The 15,825-nt window shown below is 37.2% G+C and overlaps 1 pseudogene; it reads right to left on the bottom strand.

Moving 5' to 3' along the window:
• Positions 1 to 1,518: 1,518 nt before the first annotated feature.
• On the bottom strand, positions 1,519 to 15,565 carry LOC124237284 (exportin-4-like; annotated as a pseudogene).
• Between the last annotated feature and the right edge of the window lie 260 nt (positions 15,566 to 15,825).

The following is a 15,825-nucleotide window of genomic DNA, read 5'->3' as shown; positions in this document are numbered from 1 at the left end:
TAAGCACCCCACCCATGTTACACATCAGAAGTTGCTGATACCTGTGGTATCTCCACTGTCATCAATACAATCAACCATCATAATAGTAATAACATCCACTCTTAAAAGCCCCTAAATCTCTTCCCTCTTAGACATAGAATTACTCACTTGTGTCCTCATCACTAGAACAGGAGAAGGAAACATCCAACGTCTACCAGGTACCAGGTTCTGTGTAAGAGAGATTAACATTATCTGATGTAATCTACATAACAACTTTATGCAGTAAATTTATCCTCTATTGTTAAAATGTGGAAATTCAGGTTCAGAGAGTTTAGCTTATCTAAAGCCACACAGCTATTAAGTGTTGGAGCTTAAAATCTACATGGTATTTTGCTCATATCTCAGAGACAATCACCCTCCAACTTCCAAACTCTGAGGAATATATGCATAATGTCTCAGCAAATAGATTTTGTTAATTTTATGTAACCCAGTGGGGAAGGGCAGCAGAATGGTGTTATGTAAGCTTCTGACAATCTAAGTATGAATTTATAATGAGAAAGTCAGTTTAGCACTTTTTAGCTAAACTCAACTGGCAAAATTTAGGATAGCCTATCTAATTTACAGAAATATTACATATATACGTAAATATATTTTTCAAGATAGAACACTTTCAAACAGTCTAATTTCAAGCCAACTATTTTTCAGTTCATTGGATGAATTTCAATGAAAAGTTTGAGTAATTATAAGTAATTAACACTAAAACTATCTTATTTAATTTTAGAGAGTATTCTATTTTTTAAATCTTGTTTCACCACATATTGCTGATGTCTGTCTCTTTTTCATAGTGAGAGACTGAACTGGCTGCCAAGACAAAGAAGAAGAGAGATTACAGAAAGAAAAAAAGTCTTTATAGTCTTATAAACAGCATTTATAAGCCTGAATTTTAACATTACAATGGAGTAATTACCTATTGGGAATGGAAAGGAGTAATAAAATATGTCAAGTGATAACTCTAAGCTATTACATCTCCTTTTAAGAGTTTATACAGTCTGGTTTAGCTAGTCTAATTTTAACTATTCACAAGTGAAGGCTAAATCAGCCTCTACTTGCAGAATCAAGGCCATTTAAGAAGGCTATTTGAATTGGGGCACAGTATGACATCTAATATCTTTGGGTCCACCACACAGTTGAGATATTTTCATTCACCATGCTTACATTTAGCTCTTTTCGTAAGAAAAGTGAGAGAGGGGAGATTCCAGCATGGATAGAAAAGATCCTCTCCCATAAGGGTCACAATTTTTTAATAAAACAATATTTGGTGAGAATTATGTACCAGGAACTTTAACAATTGTGCTAAATACATTATCTTATTTAAAATTTACATAAACTTTACAGGTATGTGCTTTTTAACAGGAATTATGATTTATTGTTCATGACACATTAAACATTAAAACATTGCTTTACAAACAATCAAGGTTTACAACAGGCATTTGAAAACTGGCTATTCCAAGTTTTTATTGATATGAGTCAAATCATTTCTCATATCATGTTTTCTATAATCTCTCTGCCATCTATACTGTAGTGCCTGGGCTCCGAATGTACAAGCCAAGGGATGCAATCCTGAGTATGTTTCTGTCCACTTGGTCCAGTGTGCTGAGAGATGAGGTGGGGGTGTTTAAAGTCTTTAAACACTTTAAGAATTCTCCAGGGACTTCTGAATAGATAATATTTGCTCCATAGGGTTTCTTTGGATGGTCTGTACCTTGTCAGAAGAGGTATACAGTGTTCTGAAGCAATTCTTCCTAGCATTCCTTCACTGGCCTGTGGATCTGAAAACTGCCCTCGATCATCCTCTTGACATTCACCTATTTCTTCTTCCTTACGAGAGTCCACACCATTGACAGTTAAATTCCTTGTGCCATTTGGAGCAGCTAGGTGGCACTGAATAAAAGAACTGAAAACTTGAACAGCATGTTGGGTAAAAAAGTCTTTATAGAAATGTTTATCATGTTGGAGCAGTTAGCCAGGACTCCAGCATTTTGCCATATGCTTCCAGGTATATGCCATGTCATCTTTATCAAGACTTCTTCCAATGCAGCACTTCACCCAAAAGAACAAGTGAGGTGTGTGGCAGTTAACAAAGGAGGAGAAAAGTTCATTTGGAACGGCAATTAAACATTTCAAGGAAATACTGTTAACAGATTGCTGATGATGCTGGAGATCCCCACAACTTCAGAATCTTCTATTTCCATTTCATTGATAGTATTCAGTAATCTTTCAATGAAGTGTGTTAATCAATTTGTGATCCTTCACGACGGAAGATAGGTGCATGAAGAGAAGTAAAGTGGGCAAGGCACTGCAAAGAATCTTGTGCCATATCTAAATCTTTTTTTCCACATACTGTGAGAAAAAGCTTCATAACTTTGCTGTCCAGAATAGTCACCCACCAGGATTCTGTTGGCTTTAACAGTACATTTTGTGAAGATTCAAACATAGCCAAATAACGTCTGCCCAAACTTGGAAGAAGAAAGTTCGAGCTAGAGACTTGATTGGCATTGTCTGGCCACAGACCAGTTGGGTGAGCAGTGTGGGGTAAGTCACAGAGAGACTGAAGAAAAAATCCAGAGATGGGGAACGAGACATATAGGTTTACTGGGAATTACTTACCCGGATGTCCAGTGGTGGCCAGCTGGATGGAAATGTGCACCCGCTACCAGGCGTAGGGAGGGGGTTGCTTATACAGGCAGGGGACACAAAGGCTATATGCTTTCCAAGACGGGCTGTCCATGGGACGACTAGTGTTTCCAGGAACAGTAGTTCACAGGAGCCGCTCCATGTTCCTTTAAGACGTCATGTTCTTTGAGTGAGACAAGGTAGGATCCGGGCTGGCCAGGCCCTGCATCATTACAAATCCAAGCGGCTGGGCGTCCTGCCCAGAAGGGAGCCAGAAGGACACACGGTTGTAATGGGCTTGTGGGATTTTGCTGAGAAAGCAAAGCCCAGGCTGACCAGCAGCTCAAGGTGAAGCTGAAATACCAAAGCCATCTGAGCACCGAGGTTGTCCCTCCTGATGAACTCCGGCAGACCTTCAACAGCGAACGTGAAGATTTCGCGAAGGTCTTCTTCCTGAAAGAAAGACGTTTTATAGTTACCAGTTACCGTGGAATTCCGTGCTCAGTCCATAGTTGCTAGTTTTACTTGCACTTGAGATAGTCACTAAATAGTGCCGTTAGAACGGAACAGGCCGTGGCTGCACAGTGGGTTTGCCACTACTTATCAACTGACTCACTTCATGAAAAAGGCTTTTGCAGTCAATGTATTTATCTAGCGATCGTCGTTTTACAATTGGCGCTACTGCTGATAGAATCTCTTCCCAAACATAATCTTGGTGGTTTACCTTTGCAAGACATAGTTTAAAGGGAATGTTGGCAGTGACTAGATGCTCACTTTTTCCAAAAGCATCCACTCTTAGCCAACTCTTTGCATTATAGCTGGGGCAGTGCGAAAGAGGACATGGTCCACTTAATTCATTTGTGTTCTTTTTCTTTATGCAGTGACCTTGCTCTAGCACCACAAAGAGGTTAGCTCCTCTCAGCAGACACCTGAGGCAGGTGGCAACGAACCACTGATCACAATTTTCACAAATTTGCCTCACTTCTCTTCAGCTGTTACTTCCAAAGCGTGAAATACCAAAATACGCGTGAAAACTGCAAATGGTCATTAGGATTTCCTAAATGGTAAGAATACGAGCTCTGCGCGTTGGCGTTGTTCATTACCAACCACGAAGGGTGGTGCCATCACAATCTCGGCCGCGTTCTCCAGCCGAGCGCTCCCTCATGAAGGCTGCAGCGTCGCAGATGGGATGGTCTCTTTTCAGTGACGCGCCCTGCGCTGCATTATGGGAGCGGTCGCTGGCCGACCAATCACCGCAGCCTCGGAGGAGCGCCCACCCGCGTCGACGCAGGCGTCGGACCTCCCGCCCGCTCCGGGTCCGGGGGGTGGGGAAGGAGACCGTGTGAGGTGCGTGGGTTCTCAGTCCTGCTCCCGGCCAGGTGCTGGTGGTTGGCCCAGGCGGTGGCCGGTATGTCCTACTTTAATGCACTTTATTTCTAAGGAAGTTGAAGATTAGATCGATGAAATGATTTGCCTTGTGGAGTCCTTGTTAGAACCTGAATTCAAGCCTGAGATATGTTTGACTCCAGGCCCTGGGTTCCTGGACTTCTCTTTTGCAAATACAGTCCGCCTCACCTATGAACACGTTTTAACGGAAGATTTTGAAAATTTTCTTCGAATGCCTCTTTTACATTTAGCCGTGTTTTCCAAATGTGTAAGTTTCTGATTTCACAGCCACAGGGTATTTTAAAGATTAGCAATAACTCCGCACATAATTGTTAATTGGATGAATGAATCGCTTCCAAGCCCATCATTTTACTGATGAGGCAGCTAGTCGCCATAAAGAAATGAAAATTATACTCCACATTCACACGGTTCGTTATGGAAGCCAAATTTAGAACCTAAATCTCTTGCCTCGACTGACTCTATTCCAGTTAATTTTATTAATGAACAAGAAAAAGGTGACACAAATAGAGATAAATATAATAAACAAAGCATGTTGCTTAGTTAAAAACTAGTGATTGTATAAAGTAAGTGTGATTTGGAAATTGGATGACATATCTCTACTTTGACTTCGAAAAGTGCTTCACAGATTATGACATTAGGAGAGACAGAATAAGATGATTGCTATGGCTTTAGTGAGGTAACCTGATCTAAGCTACTTGTGGCTACAGGAGACAACCCCAGGGCTACCAACAGATGAGGCGACTGGCTACCCAGGCCCTACTTGGTCATCCCAAGGGCTGAGAAGGTTAGTCTCTCAGCACACCTGCAACCAGGCTGGTAGAGATTCAGCATGCTTTTTGTATAAGCATACAGTTTATTAAAATGTTAAAATTCTCCTACTCCAGTAGGTAACTAGCCAGTTCCAAAAATGCTCTGGTTACCCCTCCTACTAAACACTTCTCTCTAGTCCCAAATCTCTAAATTGCCCTATCGTACAGAAACAAAAGGTAAATAAATCCTAGGCAGCAGGATGCCTCCAGGAATCCATTTCCTTGTCAGTCCTCTGCCTTGACCCAGCACTGTGTCCTGACACACTGGTTAGACAATGCACTCTTAGAAAATTTAATTGTTTAATTTTTTTCCTGGAAAATTTTGATTAATTACTTATTTAATTCCTATTAGACATTCTAAGATACTGAAACGTTACTTGAAGTTATTAGCTAACCATTTAATATCTCAATAATACAGTAATAGTTATAAAATATAATGAATAACATTTTTAAATCAAGTATTACAGTAGAATTTCTACATGTGCAATCGGTGGTTGGAAGTAAAATATATTGTTTTAAACTATAGGCTATAGAGCTAGACAGATCTAGATTTGGATATTGCTTCTATACTTAGCTAACTCTAGGGAGGATGAAAGGCCTCTGAGATTCCATTGCTTTATTTATGGTATGGAGATGATAATCTTTTTTTTCAAAGATTGGCCTCTGAGTTAACATCTGTTACCCATCTTCCTCTTTTTGTTTTCATTCTTCCTCTTCCCAAAGCCCCCGTACATAGTTGTGTATTCTAGTTGTAGGTCCTTCTGTCTCTGTTATGTGGGATGCCGCCTCAGCATGGCCTGATGAGCAGCACTAGGTCTGTGCCCAGGATCTGAACCAGGGAAACCCTGGGCTGCCAAAGTGGAGTGTGCAAACTTAACCACTCAGCCATGTGGCTGGCCTCAGGATAATCTTAAATGCCCCTTTCTTCACCCGTACCCCCATGTCAGCCAATGGATCCTGCACCAGTGGATTACTATATGATACCTAACATTTTAAATCTGAATAGAATCTTACCATGCATTTTCCCTTTATTTTTGACTTAATTTTTTTTCCCAGCATTTAAAATTCCTCTCAATGGAAGTGTAATATTATAGGTGTCTCTCTGGGAAAATTCAGCTGATAGTATTCTTTAGAGAACATTTCAGAAGAAACTTCATGATCTTTAAAAGCTCAGATTCCTCAGAATGCGAGCTTGATGTATTTTGCAGACAAAGTATTTTACTCTCCTTTAAATCAAATCCTTTGTGCTAAATAAAAAGGGGCAGAAAATTGTGCTTGTTAGAGTAGATGTGGATAGTCTCCTATTGCAATCGTTCTTGTGGATGCTTTCCATGGATGGTTGTTCTGCATAATGTTGGGGTAAAACTAGTAATATTGTATCCAATAGGGAAAATGATAAATAGATTGTTTTACATTGTTACGTCACCTATTTCTCTGTTTATTTTTTGAGGAAGATTAGCCCTTACCTAACATCTGCTGCCAATCCTTTTCTTTTTGCTGAGGAAGACTGGCCCTGAGCTAAGATCCATGCCCATCTTCCTCTACTTTATATGTGGGATGCCTGCCACAGCATGGCTTGACAAGTGGTGCGTAGGTTTGCACCTGGGATCCAAAGGGGCAAACCCTGGGCCACTGAAGTGGGTTGTGCAAACTTAACCACTGCGCCACAGGGCCATCCCCCACCTATTTCTATAAATATCAATAATAATATATAAGGCTGGTAAATTTGTGGGGGAAAAGCTGACATTCATGAGATGTCTCTTTTTATTTAAAATTATGTTAACATAAACCATAGAAAAAGACGAAGTTTTTGTTACTAAGATGTTTTTGCTTTAAATGTTATATGGTCAAAAATTCTGTAGTCTCTCAATAAAGTATGATAAATATTTGGTATTTTCAGAGTATGAGCTGATAAAATTGTGTACACACTAGAAAAAGTGATTTAAATTTAAAAAGTATGTCTTTAATTAAAGAATTAAAAATCACAAACAGGAAGACAAAAAGCAGAAAGAGCAGAGATGGCAACATTAACTGTATAGATGAGAAAAGATTAAAATAGTAGAGACGTTATTAAAGGAAAAGAAATAATACAAAACTGTAAAAGGAATTTTTTAAATCATTTTTAAATGGACTTTAGGAGAAGTTTAATGCAGCTTTAAAATCTACACTTGATTTGGGTTAAATAAAACCAAAACTGAAATTTTCTTAAAGTTTCAACATTCTGGAACTCAAGAAAAAGTATCAACTGAAATGTTTTCAAGCACATTTCTAAGAGAAAACTGTGTGATTCATGGTTAATTAATGAACAATTAAGATTCTTATTATTGTTTTGTAATGACTTATGCAAATAAACAAGATATAATCTTCCTTCAATTTTTCCCTTATATCCTTAACATATTTTAGCACTTTTCATACTAAATGTTGTTCTTGTTCTAAAAAAATAAATATGCATAGTTTTGTGTTGTTGAATGTCATATGTTTTGCATGCATACTTAACCAAAATTAGATATTTTACTTTTGTTTTTATTTGAAATAAATTATTTGGACAAATAAATTTAACTATAAAAGACAACTTAAAAACTAACTAGAGGTGCTGGCCGGGTGGTGTAGTGGGTAAATTTGCACTCTGCTTTGACACTTTGTGGGTTTGGATCCCGGGTGCAGACCTACACACCACTTATCAAGCCATGCTGTGGCAGTGTCTGTCCCACATACAAAATAGAGGAAGTTTGGCACAGATGTTAGTTCAAGGACAATCTTCCTCAAGCAAAAAGAGGAGGATTGGCAACAGATGTTAGCTCCAATCTTCTTCACCAAAAAAACAAACAAAAAAACCAAAAAAAAACTGGAGTGAAATATTTCAGTTATGTATATTTTTTCAATATTTTAAAGACTATGTGCTGCTAAAATAGTGTTTAGGTAATGTATATATTTTGAAAAGATATTATGTATTAAAAACCCTCACCAAAACTCCAATAATGTGCAAATGTTTCACTTATTTATTTCTAATTATTAATCTATGTGTGTAATATGTAGGAGATTTTTGTTTTTTTATACACAGTTGTGTCATCCTACATAAAAGATTATATATCTTGTTTCCATTAATAGACATTTCTCTTTACATCAACAACGATTTTACTAATTTATATTTCTTCCAAATGTCATTATAAAATTCTATATACATATATTGACATGTTAGAATTCTTTGATAGTTAACAAACAAAACCCAAACTTGTTTAAGCCAGTATAAAGAAAATCATTAGCTTATGACCATCATTTATAGGCACAAACAATATTTTCATTGTCCTTTGTGGTGTCAGTCTCATCTACAGGTTCTTCCATTGACCCACCAACTTGTCACAGATGGCTGTGACTAAAGTGGATGCCTGGGTACCTAATATAACGAATAACCCCAAATGAAGCATAAACTTAAGTGTAAAACTAGAAAACATTTAGAAAAAAATATGAGACAAACTTAGGAATCTAGGGATAGAGAAAGGAGTTCCTAGACTTATCAAAGCATGATTCATAAAAGGAATAATTGTAATAATGGTGCCTCATCAAAATTAAAAACTTTGGCTCTGTGGAAGATGCTATTAAGAGCATAAAGAGACAAGCCACGCACTGGAAGAAAATTTTTGCAAACCGCTTATCCAACAAAGGACTGATATCTAAAATATGTAGAACTCTCAACTCAACAGTCAAAACATAAAGAATGAAAGGGAGGAGAACCCAATTAGAAAATAGGCAAAAGATATTTCACCGAAAAGAATATAGATGGCAAATAACCAAATGAAAAGATGTTCAAGATCATTAGCCAATAAGGAAATGCAAACTCAAAGCACAATGAGATATTACTACACACCTTACAGAAAGGCTAAAATATAAAATAATGACAACACTCAATGCTGACAAGGATGCAGAGAAACTTGATCATTCATACATTGCTGGTGAAAATGTAAAAAATGGTACAGCCTCTCTGAAAAACAGTTTGGCAGTTTCTTACGAAACTGAACATGTTACTACTATACAAACCAGCAGTTATATTCTTGGGCATTAATGACAGAGAAATGAAAATTTATGTTCAACCAAAAGCTTGTATATAAATGTTTATAGTAGCTTCAGTTTTAAGAGCCAAAAACTAGAACGAACCCAGATATCCTTCAACAGGTGAATGTTTAAACAATCCTAGTACGTCTATACCATGAAATACTACTCAGCAATAAAGATGGACTGTTGACACACTCAACACCTTGGATAAATCTTCAGGGAATTATGCCAAGTGGAAAAGCCAATCTCAAAAGGTTACAAACTTTATGATTGAATTTGTGTAACATTCTCAGAGGGACAAAATTATAGAAATGGAAAACATATTCATTAGTGGTTGCCAGGGGTCAGGGATGGCATGAGAGGGCTAGGGTAAGCAGTTATGTGGGGGTGATTATGAAAGGACATCAATAAGGAGTCTTACAATGGAACTGATCAGTAGCTTATCTATATCCAGGTCAATTTCTTGGTTGTGATGTTTTACGGTAGTTTGGCAAGATGTTACCGCTGGGGGAAATTAGATAAAAGGTGCACAGTGTTCTGGACTGAATGTGTATGTCCCTCCCAAAATTTATATGTTGAAACCCTTACCCAGTGAGATGGTATTAGGAATTGAGGCCTTAGGAGGCAATTAGCCTTCTATGTTCTATGAGGTCATCAGGGTGGAGCCAACATAAATGAGGTAACTGCCTTTGTAAGAGTCATGAGAGAGCTTGCTTCCTCTCTCTGCTCTCTGCTATGGGGGGATACAACCAGAAGTTGACAGTCTGCAACCCAACAGAGAGTTCTCACCAGATCTCAACCGTGCTGGCAGCCTGATCTTGGATTTCCAGCTGGCAGAACTGTGAGAAATATCTGTTGTTCATAAGCACTCAGTCTTTGATACGTTGTTATTGCTGACTAAGACTTGAGATTTCCTTCTGTATTTCCTATAACTGAATCTATAATTATCTCATAAAAAACGTTTAATTAAAAATTGATATTTCTGTACCACACCTCATATCCTTAAGCTATAATCACATTCCATACTTTCTAGTGGAAAAAGTAAAAGACTTCCTTCTCTTGAAGCCCTTGCAATTATCTTTCAGAATTACATTGGCTCCAGATGGCTTCTTGGTTCATCCCTGAATGAACTAATTATTGGTTCAGGGATGAACAGAATATGCTGATTAGTTTAAGCCAGTCAGGATTTACTCCTTGAGAGGGAGTGGGACCTATTCCTTATAAACTATAATGATAAGAAATTGGGAGAGATGGTTTTTAGGAGAATGAATTTTGAAACAAATACAGACAAACAGCAGGTGCATACTGACACCCTAATGCATTTACTTAATATCCTATATTTAAACCTATAGATGTTTTCTAATATTGCCCTATTATAAAATAGTGTCACTATAAATACTATTATGTACCCTTTTATTTTTCCATTTTCAGGATTATATATTTTGGAAAGAATCCTACAATTGATAATACTGTGCCAAATATTCCACATTAAGTGAATTTTGATTGATTGATTGATTCATGAGATAAATTTGTACTGCAGAAACCAAAATGAGCAAACCTTTAAGGAAAAAAGAAGAGCCATCTGCTCAGTGTAATGCAGGTACTTGCAATAGGGAATTCTAGGTTTCTAAATGAATAGACTGGAAGAGGGCTGGTTCTAATAATGCAGCAAATGATTGACACCAAAACTGAATCTATGTCTAGGAAGCTTAGAGGTTAGTCAGACTAAAGGAAGCATATTTTGCAAAGAGAACAGCTGGGCCAAGGTCATGGAGAGAACATGGTAAAATGGAAGGTTGAGCTGCCTGGAACTTAGATTTGGGAATTATAGAATGGGAGATGGGGTTGAAAGATAGGGAAAAGGGAAAATCAAGTTGGATAAGTAATTGAACAGCAATATTAAAGTAAATGAAGTGCCCTGAAAACATATTAATCAGTTTGAATTTAAGTAAGGACAGGGAAATGCTATTACAATGGTTTTAAGCAGAGGAGTGACATCGTCAAAATTGCTTTGTGGCTCAATGAGGAGAATGTATCAAGAGGGATAGGACTGGAGGCTGAAGGACAAAATAGAAAGTAATTGTGAAAATTCAGGTAGCTATCATGTTAAACTAAGCTAAAGTGGCAGCCCTGGGCAGTGGAGAAGAGTGGAGATTGGAAAGAAAGTTTAGAAGGCAGAATGAATTGCGCTTAGCTACTGTTTAGAAGATGAGACCTAGGAAAAGGGAATAAAAAAGCATGATTGTTAAATTTCTAAAATCTTTTCCAAAAGACCATTGACTTTTCATTATCATTCGGGACTTTTATTTTAAAAAGCATTTAAAATGGCATCTCATTGTTGGCTTAATTTGCATTTCCTTGTTCTGACACTGATAGAACATCAGAGAACATAGAGACACAACATTTTCCAATATGTCTATCACTTGTTTTTTACTCCTTTGTAACATGAAATCCGTTGCTTGTTTATCAGTGAGTTCTGAGAAGGAGTAGGATTATATAATCTTATACTTTTAAAGATACCTATTTTCTATGAAATTACCTATGACTGTTTTCCCAATACTATATTATTTGTCTTCTAAATTTGTATTTTCTTTTTGATTAATTTCTTAGATAAGCAAATTAATCTATTTCAGATGTTATTGATCATATCTAACTGAAGAAAGTCCTTAAAGGTTTAGTTTGTGTTAACTCTTTAATGCACACAATCAGAAAATATTTATTGACCACCCGTTGTGTGCCTGGAACTGTGCTAGTCCTTTAGAAAGACTTGCTTTACTCCTAAGTAAGAACTCTTATGCATAAAGTACTCCATCATTCCTCTATCATAGCAATATTAATAATCGTTTCATCTTGACATTTAGTGCATTTAATTAAAATAATCACTTTCAATTTCTAACCACTACTCCAAGTAAATGGAAAGCTAGTAGTAAAACAGCTTTTATTCACTCAACAACTAGTTATTGTGCTAGAATTATAGTTCATATCTAAAACCACGTATGCTTATTTCAATATTTTAAATCATTTCCAGTGCTGACCAAAATTTCGCCAATATAATGATTCATATCCATGACATCAAATTTTGATTTATCTCCTGGTGAAACAGAAAACAACTTTCAGTGAGACTTGTGTGTCTGAGAATTCTTTTGCCTTCATAAATGTTTGTCAAACTAATTGTTGGTACAAGTCTTGATTAAAAAATGTTAAATTCAGATTGCTGTGGATGTTGCTCTGATTTGGTAGCACTTATGTTCTTTGGTTGCCAAAAAAAGACTCAGATTCAGCTAATTCAAGTAAACATAAAAGAGGATTTATATGAAGGATAGTAAAGTAGTTAATGCTGAACAGTAAAGTCTGAGGACAGACAGATCAAGGCAACACTGGGGCTGACAGCAGGAGTTCAGGGCATTCTCAGCAGGGTGCAGCCTTAAAATAATATAATTCAGTAAACCCTCAGCATCTCCATTATAGATTAATATTTACAGGAGTGAATATTATCTGTGTGTCCGGGGCTTGAGATATTTTGATTGAGCCAGTCTGCATCACCTACTGCCTCTCCCCGTTGCCATAGAGATTGGGATTGGTTCCCAGGAGAAGGGGTAATAGGCAAGCAAAAACAATAGAAATCGTTCTACAAACCCTACCTGTCTAAAGTCTTAGGCAAGCACTAACCCACTCCTTTTTCTATATACACAATTCCTAAAATGTTCTTGTTTTACGCAATGTACCTGCCACACATGCAACTGAAAATAATCTTATTTCATTTATAGTATGAGAAAACCAAAAGTGATTTTTGGCTACTGCTTCTGAAGATGATACCTGTGTTCTCTGGGTTCTGTCTATTCCTCCTGTTGTTCTCTCCTCCTGTTGTCAGGATCTCAATATTCTGTGATCTGTGGACTAAACCAACACACTCTATATTCAATAGTGGATAAAAGCAAGAGAAAGAAAAGAAATATATATAATAGAGTAAGCAATGCTGTGAATGATCATGGGAAATAAACTTATTACTGATTTTTTTTCTAATTTCTATTTCATATAATTTTATCTTTGGCCAGAATATTCTCACATCATATTTATTTTTTATCTTGTGACTTGAACTAAGTTATCTGTCCCTTGATGTTTGAGCCTCCAGGGGTCCTATTACATTGTCTTCGTTAATATTTATTATCAGGCCTGTTAGTACATGGAGACATCCTAGACTAGTCCTTGGATTTCACCCATATTTCAGTAACAATGTCTCCACTTCTCCTTGGTTATCAGGTTAGTCATTCTAGCAAAATATGTAGCTCTCTTCCATCGCCAGCAGCCTTGAGAAGCTAGGTAGAAATATTGCTTTACTGGATTAAAAAAAAAATCTGGAACATGATAGACCATCATCCTACGGCACAGAAAACAAGATTTTGAGATGTAATATTAGGTGTGAAAATGAGAAGTACCAAAACCTTATTCTACCCTTTATTTTCTGGATTCATATGTTCATAGATTTAGCATTCTGGCTGAGGAAAGGAGAGCAACATATATTTGTCATGGGTTTAGATTATAAACATCATTTGACAGAAAAGCCAACCTGACTTCATGGGATATTGTCTCTCTCCTGGAGCTAGAGCTGAATATGCATTAAATTTTTATAAAGCCTGTTGTTTCTGTCATTGGAGCAGTAAAATTAATGGTTATCAACAGTGCATTTTCTTTTATATCAAGTAAATTTCTTAGTTAGAGACAGTACATGCAGAATAGCATGATAATTTATGAGGCATTTAGTTAATCCAGGTTGGAGGTCCCTGGCCAAACATGATTAGTCTGAAAAAAAAAAACTCCACATCTAGAATAAATTTCTGTCTGATAAAGAAAAATCTTCACCACAACTCCCACATATGGAAGGGTTCTAGTGTAAGCATTTTGAAGCCAGCATGTACTTGGCTGTTCACCTGAAATATGGAGCCATATTGAGAAATCATACTTAATTATTTTTGCTAGTTATTGTACATTGATAAGTGTGACTAAGTTACCTTGAGAAGAGGAAAACTCTTTTTTAAAGTTTCTCCCCACCATCATGCACATTTTAATCATGAGCTCATTATATAAGTTTTGGGCTACCTGGGAAAGAAGATAGCTGACATCTAAAAGTTAATCTGGTATACCTGATTAGTAAAGTATTTTTCTATAGGGACAGACATACTTTTATGTTCTGGGCTCACTCCCAGAGGAGCAACTATAGGCTTCTTCCAAAAATTTCTTTTGATCGATTATCTATTTGCTCAAATTATTTGACTTTTTATTTGATCATAACAACATTCATTTGTAATCTACACAAACCACCTGGGCACAGCTCAATGAATTTTCACAAACTGGACACGTTGGCTCAAGCAGCACTGAGATCAGTAAATATAGTATTACACATACTGCAGAATGCATGGTTTTGCATGGTTTTACACATACTGCAGAAGGCCCCCAATATTTTTCTTTTAGTTTCTGTACCCACAACAGTAACAACTCCTGATTTTTATTACCACAGATTGGTTTTGCATGGTTTTAAATTTTATGTAAATAGAATCAAATAGCAGTTTGTCTTTTGTGCCTGGCTTCTTCAGCTTGACATTATATTTGTGAGATTCATCCACATTGTTGTGTTTAGTGACCAGTTATTTAATCCTTTTTACTTCAAGTTATCCAACCAAACCATTACCAATTGCCCAAGAGTCAACATAGATTGTTATTCCAGGCATCATTCCTTCTACACTTAGTGGATGTAGAGTTCAAAGTTCTGCCTCTTATGAGGATTTCCCTTTTCTACTCATGGTCAGGGCCACTCTTAAGAGAGAAAGTCAAAGTTGTCTATTTCTGAATAGTGCTAACTTACAGAATAGAAATATGTATATATTTGTATTACATTTGCAATTTTTAATGCTTGATCATACAGTTATTAGTAATGGCTTATAGTTTGAGGTTGAAGGAGGGGAGGCCCTCTTCCAGTAGATAATATCCTGAGGGTGTGATAAACCTATTCGTATAACTCACTTGTACCTTCAGGGCCTGCTAGGGACTGTTTCATATATACTCTTGCCACACAATGGTGCAGTACTTCTGGTCATGCCCAAGTTTATGGTTAGGCAGATCAAAAAGCACTGAGAGGGGCTGGCCCCGTGGCCGAGTGGTTAAGTTCGCGCGCTCTGCTGCAGGTGGCCCGGTGTTTCGTTGGTTCGAATCCTGGGCGCGGACATGGCACTGCTCATGAAGCCACGCTGCGGCAGTGTCCCACATGCCACAACTGGAGGGACCCACAACGAAGAAGATACAACTATGTACCGGGGGGCTTTGCGGAGAAAAAGGAAAAAATAAAATCTTTAAAAAAAAAAAAAGCGCTGAGAACATGATGCAAGCTTATATCGTTTGGTTACAAGTCTACATATCCAATTTTCCCTGAGAGAAAAGTATTCTTTTTGCTTTGTTTTGTTTTTAAAAATTAGAATATTCATTGTTAAAGGTGTTTTTTAAAAAACATCCAAATCTCAGAATTACCTGCTAATGACACTCTTATCAATGTGTTCCATATGATACTGATCTGCCCTCAGCACTTTTAGCAGCATTGGATCTGTTAGATCATGAAGAAAGTGTAATAGACCTGCTGACTTTTTAGTCTTGACCATCTCAATTGCTTTGTCTTTCTCTGAACTCCAGTAAATAGTAAAAGATTTTTAAATAGAGTAAATGGTAAGAGTTGGACAACTCTTTTGGATGTAGGGTTTAAGGAACAACACATCCTTCACTTTGGAGGGAAAATGCAGGTGTGTTGTGATCAGCAGAATTCCCACAAGTCATATACATGTCCTATATAATCTCCATTAGCATGGATGAAATTTGTGAATATGAGAAAGGTAATTCTGTGGCGAACGGGTGGGTCTCATGT

This window comes from Equus quagga, chromosome 3, assembly GCF_021613505.1.
Source record: "Equus quagga isolate Etosha38 chromosome 3, UCLA_HA_Equagga_1.0, whole genome shotgun sequence".
Classification (NCBI taxonomy): Eukaryota; Metazoa; Chordata; class Mammalia; order Perissodactyla; family Equidae; genus Equus; species Equus quagga.
This window is presented reverse-complemented; position numbering and strand designations above follow the sequence as displayed.